The sequence below is a fragment of the Myripristis murdjan genome, chromosome 17 (assembly GCF_902150065.1).
Source record: "Myripristis murdjan chromosome 17, fMyrMur1.1, whole genome shotgun sequence".
Taxonomy (NCBI): Eukaryota; Metazoa; Chordata; class Actinopteri; order Holocentriformes; family Holocentridae; genus Myripristis; species Myripristis murdjan.
The window spans coordinates 30,266,682-30,281,830 of NC_043996.1; the positions used below are offsets into that span (position 1 = coordinate 30,266,682).

General features: G+C 45.4%; 1 protein-coding gene across 1 annotated transcript in view; it reads left to right on the top strand.

The window, feature by feature from the left end:
• Nucleotides 1-236: 236 nt before the first annotated feature.
• basp1 (brain abundant, membrane attached signal protein 1) overlaps nt 237-15,149 on the top strand; it is a 72,699-nt gene continuing 57,786 nt past the window's right edge. Inside the window, exon 1 of the mRNA XM_030074886.1 lies at nt 237-334. The gene's annotated coding sequence lies outside the window, so the exon portion shown is untranslated. The remainder of the gene's footprint in view (nt 335-15,149) is intronic.

A 15,149-nucleotide genomic window follows, 5' to 3' on the forward strand; every position in this document is an offset into this window, starting at 1 on the left:
AATTATAATATTATTGGAGATAAATCACCATGAAGTGCAGTAAGGGCGCTATAGGCTTCATACGGAGCATCATAAACCCCTATAGGAATATTACAGAATATCATAGAGATGAATATTCCTTCATGAAGCACAGATGAGACGCGCGCGCGCGTGTTTGTATGTGTGAGAGAAAGAGATGTGCGCGCGCGTGCGTGCGTGCGTATGTGTGCGCGCATCCGGAGAATCGCAGAGCCGTACGGTAACAGGCACGAGCCGCCGGGCGCGCAGGAGAAGCCGCAAAATAACAGCAAGCCACTGAAACTGCGAGGAGAGCTTTGAAACTTCACCGTTCACGGTAAGAGCCTCTAACACGGCATTTCCATCTCTTCTTCTCTTCAAGGCGACTGTTTAAAAAGCGCTTTGGGTGGGATTGGTGTTCTAATTTTTGAATTTTTTGGTCTTACTTGATGCCTTGGTCTTGGGCTTCCCAGCTCTCCATTTGGGCAGCCGGAGCGGAGCGCACGGTGGGTAATTAGGGAAGAGATGAGCGTTTATGTGGAGACAAAAGACGCCGGTAGATTTGATGAAAAAGAGGTAAACAAAATGTGGAAGGACACTAAATGAAGCCAGACGGGATCATGTGGCAAATAAATTCAGAAACCCAGCCCTTTTCTCTCCTCGGATTTTATTATTTTTTATTCATTTTCCCATTTATTTATTTATTTATTTTTTTTTTCTACAGGCGAAAATGTGCGCGAGATAAAGGGGTGTGTACAGTCTGGAGGAACATGCGCTCCACTTCAGACAAATATTCACATTTTCCCTCACTTATTAACGAACTGGCGTCTCCAGATCTGCCCAGACACTCTTTATTGATCATGTTTGTGATTATACAATTTCCACAGCGGGCTGCACAGCCACTTGAGCGAGGCGAAGGCTCCGTTTCCATAATTTAGAGGCAGTGTGTATTTCTACATAGCTGCAAAAAAAAAAAAAAAAAAAAAAAAAGCAGAAAAAAAAGCCCAGAAATAAGACTCCCCTCTTCTGCTCGCCCCACCTCTTTGTCTGTGTGGAGGTGTGACACCATTTGGCTGCATGCAACTGGCATACACACACTCTCATACACACACACACACACACACACGCACATGCACACTCTCCCAGTCTCTACAACCAGATTATGTCATGATTCAGATGAATTATTGATCTCATGTTTCCATTTTATTGCACTGAGGAGGAGGAAGAGGAGGAGGAGATGGTGAATTGGGGAGGTGTGTGTGTGTGTGTCTGCGTGTGTGTGTTTATGTATGTGTGTGTGTGTAGGTGGTGTGTGTACTGGGGAGGGTACCTGAACGCCTCTCCTCCTCTTACACATATTCATCTTCGTCCCCTCTCGTCATACCTGTTGTCGCACGGTGCTTTCGGATGTTATTTCTGCGGCGAGGCAAACTTTATTAGCCAGCCTCATCAGTAATTGCCTGGTCCTTTGTCTCCCCGGCACGCATGCGCACTGGGCGTAGGGTGTGGATGGGAGAGATGCCACCTTGCCTATCAATAGACTGTGGAGGAAGCGGAGAGGATGCATATGTGGATTTTTTTTAATGTCTTTTGTGCGTGTCTGTGCAGAAATTCCGACTTTATTGCAGAAAAAAAAACGACCGAGGCAATAAATATCAGTTTTCCGCTGCTTTGTCTCGCTTCTGTGCGCCTCTTTTCTCTATTTCTGTCGATAGAAAGCGACAAGAGACTGTGGTCTGTCTGCTCCACCGGAGCCACAGCATTATAAAAAAAAAAAAAAAAAAAAAAAAAAAAAAAGGAAAGGCTATTCTCAGGCTAATAATATTAAGCTATATTGATGCTGTAGTTCTTATTCCACTGAGGAAAACCACCTTATAATATTCCAGTAGCGACCTCTATTATTATTCCTATAATATACCTACAGGGGCGTATAGTGAGTTTATAGTGACCTCATTGTGCTTAATTGTATATTTTACCCCCTATGATATCTTTATAATCTTCCTATAATACTCCCATAATGGCTTATTATGTGCCTGTGGTGCTCAGTAGTGGCATGACCGTATATGGAATCAGTATAATATTCCTATAATATTTCTGCAGTAATTTCTTCTTGCCTTTTGACCTCCCTAAGGTGTCACTATAATATTCTTAAAAGGTGTGTTTGTGTCTCTGTGGTGCTAAATAATGAGACTGGTATCAGTATAATAACCTTATAATATTCCTATAGGGATCTGTAGTGTTTTCTGTGGTGCTTAATAATGAGATTGTTGTATATAATGGTATTTATATCAGCTATGGTATCAGTATAATAATCCTGTAATATTCCCAGAGGCTCTGATAGTGTGTCCTCAGGTACTTAAAGGTAGGATTTTAGTGTTATGTGCTTGGTGATGTAATTTTCTGTGGTGTCACTATGGTTTTTCTGTAATATTACCAAAGGGACCTGTAGGCTCGCAGTGCTATCTGCAGCGGTGGTGTCTTACTGAAATGCATTATGGGATTACTTGGAGTAAAATAGGATTTGTCAACATTTCTGTATAGCTATGTGTCGTTCCTCGCTGCTGATTGGCTGTTTCGGAGTCACATGGCCGGGCCGTTTTCATTCATCCTGCTGGATGGAGACAAACAGCAACCTGATGAGAAGTTATGATGGTGACTCATCCATCACCGCTGCTGTCAGCCGCTGAGCGCCGAGGTGTGTGTGTGTGTGTGTGTGTGTGTGTGAGTGAGAGAGAGAGAGACACAGATATAGTGTGTGTGTGTTTGAGCGTGAACAAGAGGGATCGAGGTACAGAGAGAGAGAGAAAGAGAGAGATTGTGTGTGTGTGTGTGTGTCCAGTCTCTGTGGGCTCTGGCAGGTGTCAGAAGGCTGCCTGTCAGTCTTTATGGCTCGTCAGGGAGCGGTGTGTGTGTGTGCGTGTGTGTGTGTGTGTGTGTGTGTGTGTGTGTGTGTGTGTTGCGGCTGCACACAGCAGACAGTCTGTCTTCATTAAAACAGCAGCAGCTATTGTTCATATACACATCTGTAGTGTTATCCCAACAGGCTGTGTGTGTGTGTGTGTGTGTGTGGGAGTGACTGACTTTGGACATTAATTGTACAGCCAATGCTTGATTTAGTACAGCAATACTACAATAACTATTACAACTACTACTACTGCTACTGCAACTGTTCTAATGCTATTACTTTGACAATTACTACAACTACTACTGCTTCTGTTGGTGCTACTACTACTACTACTACTATTACTTGTAGTATTACTCTCACAACTGCTACTACTGCTGCTGTTACTACGTCTACTGCAATTATTACTGCTACTACTTCTATAGCCACCGCTAATACTGCTACTACTAGTATGATTACTCCAGGTTTTACCACTAGAGCTGCTACTTGTACTACTAATATTAATATTAATGATAAGAGGTGTTCAGGTGCATGTGTGGTGTTTGGGTCAGACTGCATGGATGCTGCTACTGAGGGACTTGAGGCGCTTCCATTGTGTGATGTCATAAAATAAACGCATAATGAACACACTCACACACACACACACACACACACACACACACACCTTTTTCTCATGTGACGCACTTCCGACCACGCCTGCAGCTTTGCGTAACGTCTGACAGCCACGAGCCACTGGAGCCCTGCTGGAAACTGTCTCTGTCAAGCCTGAAACCAAAAACTGACAGTGACTCCTGTCGGTTTAATCCCGGCTGGAATGGCAAATATTAAATTTTTTTTTTTTTTTAACCACCACCTTCAAATGTCAAAGCGGTGTGTTTAGAGCGTGCAGCGGTGGTGAAAGAATATGAAATTCAGAGGCACCACACTGACAAAAACGACAGAAACCAAGACAGACTCCTCCGACGTGTGGAGTTTGACTGCACCTTTTGATTGGAGTCATGCTTGGTGCTGCCGTGTGTGTGTGTGTGTGTGGGAGGGACATAGTGTTAGAGATATGATTGGTAGAGTGTGTTGGTTGTTATTGTTCCTTGTTATGGTTCTCAAATTCTGCTTCTGCACTTGATGTTGCTGGGTCAGATATATGCCAAAAAAAACTATAAACACTGCTTTTTTTCATTCATTTGCATTTGTTTAAAATGTTTCATCACCAAAAGCGAACATGAGGTTTTCTGCTGAAAGCGTCTGGTCCTCGGCCCTGTCGGCTTTGCAGTCGCGTCTCTTCGGCCCGGAGCGTCTCAAAGCGTCTGCGTATCAGAACGACGCCACACCGCCTCCATCTGATAAGCGCGCGCTGCCTTGCCTGTCACAGCCCGCCGGCCTGACAGCAAAGAGGAAGTTGGACGTTTTAAATTTCCTGTCAAAGGAAGTCATGCTGCTGATTATTAATGATTGCAGACTTTTCTGAAAGTTTATTTTTATGGTGTTGCTGCTTAAGTGCTCGCAGAACCGGAGAGTTACAGTAAAGCCGGGGGGGGACAGAAGGACTGGGCGAGCGCTGGCGTCGTCGCACGCTGCCAACATGGCCGTCTGCCGCCCGACGGCGCGGCCAGCCTGCATCTGACGGCGTTTTATAGCAGCCATGACGTCCAACGCTAAAGCAGCAGCTCCTGTGCGTCTGCTCCGGGTCAGTTAGCTGCAGAGGTTTAGGCTTCTGCCAACTGTCTGTTTGGCCAAAAAAAAAAAAATTAAAAAAAAAAAATGCAGGAGTAAACAGTAAAAAAAATCTGTAAAAACAAATTCTATTTTTGCCATCGCTCCTCTACGGGGAGGAAAAGAGGCTTTTGCACACCGTGGAAGGATGCCTCCACTTCCCCCTCCCAGCGCCTTGTTTCAATTTACTCCCGAGCCAGATGAGTGGGGTTCGCCTCGCGTGGGAAACACAAGGGAAGCAACAAAGTCTAGACAATCACAAGAAAGTATGAACGTCATTTTTCGTTTTTTTCTCATCTGCTTTTCTGCGATGAGCGGCTTTCCAGACTGTGTGGATCGCTCGGATGTGACAAAAATCACCCACAGAGACGTTTAAAACTAAAAAAAACACCACAGTGACCATTTTGCAGCATCAGAGAGGGCAAAGAATAAAATGAAATATAATGAAGGTCTTGTAACAGCAGTTTGCAGAGGTGGAAATAATACTGTTAGTGGTATTTTGGTTGTGTGGAAGTGGAAGTGGAAGTGTAAAAATGTGCTTGAGCGGCAGCGAGTGTCATTTAAAATGCGGCGGCAGTAAAAGTTGTTGAGTTCGCTTTCAGAAAGGAGAACACGAGCCTCATGTCGGTCTAAAAACGCGACTCTAAAAGGACGAGTTCAAATTCCAGTTCTAGGTTCTCTTAAGTGGGAAAAAAGAGAAATGTAAAAAAAAATAAAGGCGACAAACAAATCTATAAATAAATGGGTTCAAACGGCGAGTACGATAACGCAGCAAAAGCAGACGCTCAAAACGCGAGTAAAGACACAAAGTGACCTTTAACATGCAGCAGGATGAATCCAATCCAATCCACTCCACTTTATTTATAGAGCACATTTCGAAAACATAAAACGTTTATCAAAGTGCTGCACAGGAATTTACAATAAAAGACACAATGGGTAAGAAAATGAGGATTAAAACGAGGATACAGATACACTGCAAAAACTCAAAATCTTACCAAGATTATTTGTCTTATTTCAAGTCAAAAATGTCTTATTTCTAGTCAAAATATCTCATTACACTTAAAATGAGACATGATCACCTCAGAAGTAAATTGTTTTTAGACAATTTTGACTTGTTTCAAGTGAAAATTCGCTTGAAACAAGTGAAAATTTGCTTGTTTCATTGGCAAAATTTGCCAGTGGAAAAAGTGAAAATTTACTTGAAATAAGTGAAAATTAGCTAGAAACAAGAAACAAATTTTGCCAATGAAACAAGCAAATTTTCACTTGAAACAAGTGAAAATTGTCTAAAAACAAGTTACTTCTGAGGTGATCATGTCTTATTTTAAGTGTAATGAGATATTTTGACTAGTAATAAGACATTTTTGACTTGAAATAAGACAAATAATCTTGGTAAGATTTTGAGTTTTTGCAGTGTAAAGACAGGTTTAAAAAGAAGATAGGAGTCATACAACAGATAAAAAAAAAATTAAATAAAATGAACATGAAGCACACGACACAGCTCTGCAGACGCAGCGACTGTGAACTGAATCTGTGCAGCGGCTGCATCGAGGAGAAGTCAAGAAAATGGACGAGCAGCTCAGTTTTTAAAATTCAGAGAGAAATCCGCAGCAGGATGAGGCTGCGAGCCGAGGAGAGCCACACACATCAGGCTCTTTATCAGCGAGCCGAGCCGTGGCCTCCTCCGCCTCTTGTTCTGGATATCAAATCAGGCATCAATTAACCGGAGCTTGACCGCTAACAAGTATCTGCAAATGCAAAACGCACCCGTTGACCCGGGGTCGATGTGTTTTACAGTCGGTGAAGACGCCGGAGAGCGAGAGCGGAGGCGGCGCCGCTCCGCTCGGCTCCTGCCGGAGGTCTGACGGCGGCGCGGCGTGTCCTCGGCGGCTCCTCCTCCTCCTCCACCGTGAGCGCCATCTGTCACATCGCGCCTCGTCTTCCAGGAAATTACAGCTCAAACCGAAAGCGACGACGTGATCTGATACGCACCCCCGGCGGGGCGGGAGTGAACTCGGCGATCTAAATTCACTCTCTGCTGAATCCCGATTCCGCTCGCTCGCTTGTCCTTGTGGATTTGAAATCGGCGAGCCGGGGGCAGAGAGAAGGGACAGTCGGGCCGAGCTTCCTCCACCCACAGCTTGCTCCTCATCTGGGAGGGAGGAGGGAGGAGGGAGGAGGGTTTGGCGTGCTGAGAAATTTCATTTCAAAGACATTTATCTTTTGGAAAACCAGGACCTGCCATGAAGAAACAACAAAGGTTGAAAGGTTCATCTATTTTAACACATCAAACACAGCAACACTTTATTTTCTTTCCCTGGTATTTCTCAAATAATGAGCTTTGGCTTTGGGTGATAATGATAAACACCTGAACAGGCGGCAGGTACAAACCAGTCAGTGGTATCTTGGAAATTAGACGGAATCAACCTTTAATCGTCCTGAAAAGCTTTTCTGCAGGGCAAACATCAGGTTTAGACCCCAGAAACAGTCCGGAGGTTCGGTTTCGCCTGGACACACACCAGCGGACGGACACACACCAGTGGATGGACACACACACACACCAGCGGACGGACACACACACACCAACACACCAATTAGTGGAACTAATCAGCTTAAGGCTCTATTTACTGTTGACACGGTTTACATGGGTGTGTGTGTAATAAGTGGAGTGACGGTCTGCAGCTCTGCAACAACATCAGTCATCATCTCAGTCGCTCAGGTGACGGATCAACAGGCAGTTCGGCCCTAATTAGATTAAAACCCCAATCTGTAATCTGTGCACCGCGCTGACTCAGCCGTTTGCACAAAAAGTCAATATCAGAACGGAGACGGCACTCAGAGAGCGTCCCGCCTCCTCGGTTTGACGGACGTCCTGTCGTAACAGGACAGTGGGGCGGGGCTTAATGCGGAGCCAATAGGAGATCAGCTGGGGAGCGTTTTCTGTGATGGGAGGGGCGTGGCGGTTCAAAAACGTGACGTTTGTCATTTGAAATTTTTGCTCACGCCGACTGGTTCCTCATGATGTCATCACTCTGCATCCCAGGATGGAGAAGTAGTTATTGGATTTTAAAATAACTTAACATTAAATTAAATGAATCAGTAATTTTTTTTTTTTTAATTTCTTCATTTATTGTCAAATTTGCGAATACAGCGGTCCCTCGTTTATCGCGGGAGTTACGTTCTAAAAATAACCCGCAATAGGCGAAATCCGCGAAGTAGTCAGCTTTATTTTTTACAATTATTCTAGATGTTGTAAGGCTGTAAAACCCCTCACTACACACTTTATACACTTTTCTCAGACAGGCATTAACATTTTCTCACTTTTCTCTCTTGTTTAAACTCTCAACGTTCAAACCTTCGTAGAAAAATAAGTCCAGTATTATAGAATGAGCTCATTCTGTACTGTACAGGAGACACGGCACGGAGGAGATTGATTGACAATGGACTACAGTCCCTTAGCCAATCAGGACGCAGAACACAATGCGCTGTAAGAAAAAAAAAAAAAAAAAAAAAGCAAAATTGCACTAAAAAAAAATCCGCGAAACTGCGAGGCCGCGAAAGGTGAACCGCGTTATAGCGAGGGACAACTGTATTATATTATTATGACAGTGTATATAAACGTACTCAGTTGATTGTCAATGGGAAATGGAAGCAGTCACTGTTTGGAAACGGTTGAACGCCAAATGGTTGAATTTCATCACATTTATTCTGAAAGAGAAACTGGAGTGTGTCTTATTTTCCAGACGGGGTTTCTGTCATGGGCTCATGATTCAGGAGGAGAACGGCGTCTGCTTTCATTCTCATCAAGTACGTTTGGCGGCGTTTCCACATCCACTTCAGGACGCCGGCGTCGGCAGATCAGCACCAAGCGACGGCAGAAAACGTCCAATTTCAGATTTTCAGGAAAGCGAAGGCCACGTCGGGGCGGGCTGCTGCTGCTGCTGCCGCTGTTTGGAAATGCAGAGAAGAAGAAATAGAAGAAGAAGAAGCACATCGGTCTTCAATCCAAACAGGAAGCCGTTGTCATCATCCTCCTCTGACGGCTCAGATCCCAGGCATCTTTTAGCGTGAACTCCTGCGAAGGTCAGGAAGCAAAAAGAGGAGAGAAAATAAAAAATAAAAATAAAAAAAAACATTCTCCAGAACATGAAGCGGCTCTGTTTTATTCAGCAGCCGCAGCAAAACACGTCTCAGCCCTGCAGCCATCAGCAGCTTTCAGAGTCAGAGTCTTTCTCTCTGTCCGCCACGTGGACGGGGCTTATTTATTTATTTATTTATTTTATTCATTTATTTATTTATTTTCAAATTACAGAGGACCTCGGCGTCTCCAACGCTCCGGCGGCGGCGGCGTGTGAACGCAACGAGACGCTGCAGCGGAGCTTAAAGTGGTGTAGGTGCTCGGCCCGGGCGCGCTCGTGTCGGAGTCCCAGTTCTGTCAGCTCTCATCGACGCCGGGGGAGCTGACGGGCCGCGAGGAAATCACAAGAATATCTCACACTGGTTTGTTGTTTTTGTTTTTGTTTTTTTTGTTTTTATTATTTTGTTTTGAAACTGCGAGAGGCGTGATCAAAGCCTCGCTGTTCAGCTGAGTGTGAGTTTGTCTGCGTTACTGGAGCAGAAGTAGGTGGATGTGTGTGTGTGTGTGTGTGTGTGTGTGTGTGTGTGTGTGTGTGTTACAGCAGGACGGCTTGATTTCAAAACGCCGTGCTGGAAATCAATTTGAGGAAAATGACTGCTCGCTGAAATTCGGGTGTCAATATTTCACAACCACGGATACTTCACTGCAAAAAAAAAAAAAAAATACTCAGCATCAAAATCTTCATTTTCTTCAAACCGGGTTAAAAATATTTGGCAGTGGGATGAGGTAATCTCACTTGTTCCTTAAAAAAAACACCCAAAGCAGTGATGCTGCATTATAAACACGTGTGAGTCTGTTGAAACAAGGCAGGAAAATGACTCTGGATGCAGGAACATTCTGGAAACAAGTGGGATTATATCGTCCCGCGGGCACATTTCTAACCTTGTTTGAAGAAAAAACGGGATTTTGACACCGAACACGAGACCAAACCGCTCCGTTAAGATGCAGATTTCTCTTCTCTCTGCGGCGGCTCGTGCAGGCCGGCGTCTCAAAATGACTCACGACTTTAATAAAAACCCAAAATGTGCTGAGCCGCCGATGCCAGAGACGATTTCGCGAGTCCGCGTGTCATTTGTTTCTTTTTTTAAACAACGGAAATCTCATTTTGGAACGAGCCCTTTCCACATGCGCGGCACTTTGCACACACACACGCTGCACAGCACACACACCAATTAGACGGCCGGGCCTAGCCTCTGCGTGCCCTGCTAGATAATGTGTGTCTTGGCCGCCCCCCCCACCCCCCTCCTCCTCCCTGTGGCTCTTTTCGGGGTTAGCTGGAGTTTAGAGTCGACTTTGTCCCGTCTCCTCGTCTGGCCTGCCACCCAGTGTCGCTGACTGCAGGGCTGCCCTCCCTCCCTCGCTCTCTCGCTCTCTCACTCTCTCCCTCCCTCTCTCGCCCTCGCTCGCTCTCTCTCTCTCTGTCACTGTTGTGGCTGGGGACATCGGACGCCCGCCACGTCCAATTTCGCTTCACCCACGTCTGCCCTGGTGCTGCCGACACGGTGGTGACAGGGGTCAGGGAGACGCGACGCTGAGAGGGCCAGTTTAGCCAGCCAGCCAGTCAGACAGGCAAACAGAGGAAAACAAGGGAGTGGGGGGAGGAAGAGGAGAAAGGAGGAGGAGGAGAAAGGAGGAGGAGGAGGGGGTGTCTGTCTGTGTCTGCAGCGCTGAAATACAGAAGACGAAATAGATGCAACTTTGTTCCAGAGCAGCCCCGAGGCCGGTTTGTGCTGTGACTTGCATGCACTTTGCAGTGCGGCCGGCTGCTGCTGCTGCTGCTGCCGTGGCGACGGTGGCGGTGGCGGTGGTGGCGGCGGCGGGCGCGGTGTTTTAAGGTCACAGCCACAGTTTGTTGTCTTTTCTCTAAAGCCGAGAGGAAACCAGGCGGACCGCACAAGAAAATCAATCACGGGACGTTTCTGGACGCTGTCCTCGTGCCAAGCGAATACTCTGCCAAAAAAAAAAAAAAACAGTCAGACAATCTTCAGGGTTTAAATCTGTTTCTTCTTCAAACAAGGTAAAAAAAATCTGCCAGTAGGATGAGATAATCCCACTTGTGTCCAGCGCTAATCCACTTGTTTCCAGAATCTTCTCGAGTCAAGTGTCATTTTCTTGATCCCAGTGGCTGATCTGCCTCACTCGGCCTTGTTTCAACATAATTATACTTGTTCCCAGAAAAAAAAAAAAAAAAAAAAAAGTGAAAGTGAAACTGCACTGGGAACAAGTGGGATTATCTCTTCCCACTGGTGGATTTTTTTTTTTTTTTTTTTTATCTTGTTGGAAGAAAAACAAGATTTTAACTGTGAACACTGAGACTCATTATAACTCTGGTCCCTGTAACTTGCTCTCACGTTAACTTGGTGTCCTTCTGCTCGTAACGCCTCGTGTTTTGGGCTGGTTGGTTGGATTATAGTTCTCCTGTTAGAGGACTGACACCTTTTCAGGTTATTTTGATGCCGCCAGAATTCGTACGACGCTGTTCTCACCTGCACAAATGAAGCAGATTCATTTGAATAAACTTGGATAAAAATCGAGTCCAGAGCAAAAGCACAGCAGGACCAGGCGTCATGATGGTTGTCTGAGGCTGATATCGTGCACTGTGACATCCTGGGTTTGAATCCTGGGACATGGAAAATGTGAGCCGAGTGTGCGTGTGTGTGTGTGTGTGTGTGTGTGTGTGTGTGTGTGTGTGCACTTGCGGTCTCAGCGGGCAGTGACTCTTGGCAAGATCTGTTTTTATGTTATCTATATTTTGCTTATGAACTCCCTGCCTCCTTTAAATGTCTGAGGGAATGTTTTTCTCCCTTCATGCTTCAGATTTATGACGAGATAATAAAGATGATGCCATGTGCTTTAAGTTTTCCTAGAGCCGGGGCTGAAGCCAGTAAATCGGATCATAAACGTCGCAGCAAAGCTCCTGGAAAGCAGCAGGGAGTCACTGCTGAATGCATCTCGCCTTCTCCCGGGCTTCAAGGCAGGACTAGAGCTTGAAGTGAACCTGAATGCACCAACCATCACTCATCCCAGTTCTTGTGCGCTGGTTAGCACCCATGTTGTTTATCTGCTTTTCAAAACCTATATTTCTTGGATGAAAAACCTTCAACTTAATGAAATAAAACATCTTTCCGTTCGTGCAATGGTGCATTACTGTTGTTTCATAGACCTAAGCCACTCAGGACTGAGAGTTTACCAAAGGCTGTTAGGTTTAGAAAGGTTTTTCAGTAATTACATGGGGCCCCCACTTAAAGCTGCATTCAAAAGGCTGAAATGAGGGCCATGTAGAATCAACAACATCGCAAATGGACACAATTTGCCGGTCGGACAGACTCGTGAAATGAAAACCAAGCAGACTCACCTCGAAATGACGTCCATTTTCGGTGTAACTGTGTCACGGTTGACTCCGCACTCCGCTGTAAGCAGCTTTGATATCGGCCCTGATGTGCTGTAAACTGCTGCCTCTTGTGGTTTACTGCTCGAAACCCAATTTCCCACAGCTCGGAATTGAACAGAGACTTTTATGTGCCCTACCTAGAAGTTTCTGGGAAATGTCACTCGGGTCTCTCAGACGTTCTCCGAATCCCATTTGGCTAACCAGTGCAGCCCTGCAGAGATATTGATTGATGTCGGGCCGTGTCTGACTCCGGGTCGAAGCCGGGTGCCTCAGGGATTCATGCAGACAGACGAAAAGGGGGCTGGTGTGGGACACTGGGATGGCAGGGATGCTAGCGGTGGGCCTAAGCTGCAGTGCTATTGATTGACTCGAGAGATAGAGGCCGAGCCGAGAGCAAGACAAAGGAAAAGAAATATTCTCCCCTGCAACAATCTCCCTGGTGGTTTTGATAGCCAAATGGAGCCTCTATCCCTCCGTGATTTGTGTAGATTATATACACCTCTGTGGTATTTACAGCACAGGCCCGGGACATAAACAATGTAAACAGAGGCGACATGGGTGAAGGTTCAGGAAACTGCAGGTAAACAGTAATTAGACACATCATTACGCTTGTACACACTAAACAATTCCTCATCTATCACTCTAGTTAAGGGATTTTCAAAGTTTTGATGACTGAGGGTCATTCCAGGGACCCGACGTTGGACTGAGGGCCGCCCAAGAAAAAAGAGAACACAAAATAATTCCAAAACGAATCTTTTCTTTAATGGCCTGTAAGTATTAAAAAGCAGTTCCAATTGTGAATCATGAGAAATGTATGTTGTGTTTTCCGGAGGAGAAGACAATCCCATTTGCCCATTCGCAGATGTTTTAATGACAAAGGGTTATGTCCACAGTCTATGCTTTGGAAATGGTTGGCAGACAGTAATGTAAAATAAACACAATTTGCAGTTAATGAGGCTGAACCAGATTTGTGAAAACCGGCTGCTGGGCACTTCAAGCCTCTTTGAAACGGCACACTCCTCGCCTGGGAACTTGTCATACATTTTATGATCGGTGTCATAACGGTGTTTTATGTTTTATGTTAAGCTCCTTGCGCATTGCGTTCACCTGATTGCAGATTGGGCGCTTTATCAGACCCGTGAGGTATAACCATGTAAGCGTCGCTTGATTTCTTCTTTCTTTTTGGCCTCAGCTCCTCCATCTCGCTAACCGCCTGATGTACCTGCAATGATGACGAAATCTGTCTCGAGAGTAGGCATCTCGTGACTCATACACAATCTGCGAGATGCTTATTTTCCATGCAGCCACTCCTATCGTGACAGCTTAGCTCATGGGGCACAGGTTTATTCTTAAAAGCAAAGTAGTGATGTTGGTTGGTTTAAAACTGTATCGGAAGCAGACCAAATATAGCGTATGCATCGTGTCACCTCGTTGGGGACCACCTGAATTGTTTCCGAAGGCCCACCATTGGCCCGCGGGCCGCACTTTGACGAAGCCCGCCCTGCCTCTGCTTCTCTTAATCAGCTGAAAGTCGCGGGAGCTGGCGGACACTCCTCAGAGTTGATCAAAAGGAATAGAGGCTTATTGTACCGTTGCATTCATTGTTGAGCCCCTCTGGAAAACAATGTCAGTGCTAAATGTAAAATGTAAATGTGATTAGCCCTTTTGGGAATGTCAGTTAGATGCAAAACAATACAAATCTCAACCCGTTTCTGCAAGTCCAACTCTGCAGTTAATGAGCTCAAACCCACAAAGCCCCGTGCTCGAGCTGACACGGCCTTTTCTCCGGTTTGGTCTCACGTGTCTCGAGTCAGCCAAGTTCAGGTGTCACTGCGGCCTCATTAGGACCCTCATTATGCATTCCTGTGTGTTTTCGTCCATGTTGTGTTTGTCACAGCTTACAGTTCCATAACACAATTACAAGGACAGAGGACAGATAATGATGTGAAACTTACTTTCCAGCTGAGGACGCAGCGGATGTTGACTTGGCCGATGAGAACAAGTGTGACGATTCGCTGTGAGATTGACACTTCCTGTCCAGACGGTGCCACAGTCGGTGGTGAAGTCTAGAGTCGACTAATCTATTGTCTGTGGTGAGGAGAGTTGAAACAGCCGGACCATGAACATCGTCTTAATGGTTCATGGAGTGAGAAGCACAGTCTACCTCCAGCTTTAAAAAATATCCTCTGTTTTTCAGTCCAACTCAAACTATAAGATGTTCTCTTCTCTTTATCTCAAGCTGGAAATGTACTCTATGTTCGTCAGTCCACCACAAACTGTAACGATGTCCTCCATTCTTCAGTTCATTTCAAATTGTAAAGGTGGTCTCTGTTGTTAATCTTAAACTGTAAGACGTTCTTTGTTCTTCAGTCCATCTCGAATTGCAGAGACGTCCTGTTCTCCAGTCCACCTCAAACTGTAAAGATGTTCTTCAGCCTGTTCAGATGTCAGCTGTTCTTCATCTCAAACCGTAAAGATCTTTGTTCTTTGCTCTTCTGTCCATCTCAAACGGCGAAAACATCATCCATGCTTGTGTTCTTCCCAAGTTTTCTCTCTCCAAGACTGTTTGGGAAGATCGAGGTCACAGCTCCGGACCTCTCGGGGTTCTTGTGTCTGACCGTCTTAAAGCATCTGAAGAGAATGAACTTCTTAAGAACATGAGCAGAGCTTTGTCCAATCTGCATCAGCTGGCTCAGAGTTTATTGACTGCTGTTCTGTTTGGACGGGATGCGTTCTCGCAGTGAGTCTTGGGGATTCACATTCGCTCTCGCCAGCCAAGTCCCGCTGGATCCATTGGAAAGTAAATTTATGGATCTTTATCCATTGATTTTGCACTCATACACTGGCCATTAGATATTGTCATATTATTGCATCAAGAACACAAACAGCAAAATTCATATTGGGGAAGACAAACTGTCCCGTTGCGACTCAATCGATGCTCAGTCCCCCCACCTCTTGCTACAGCACTGTATCTAGTATTTGGGGCAGCTTTATCTGTTCTTATATGTTTA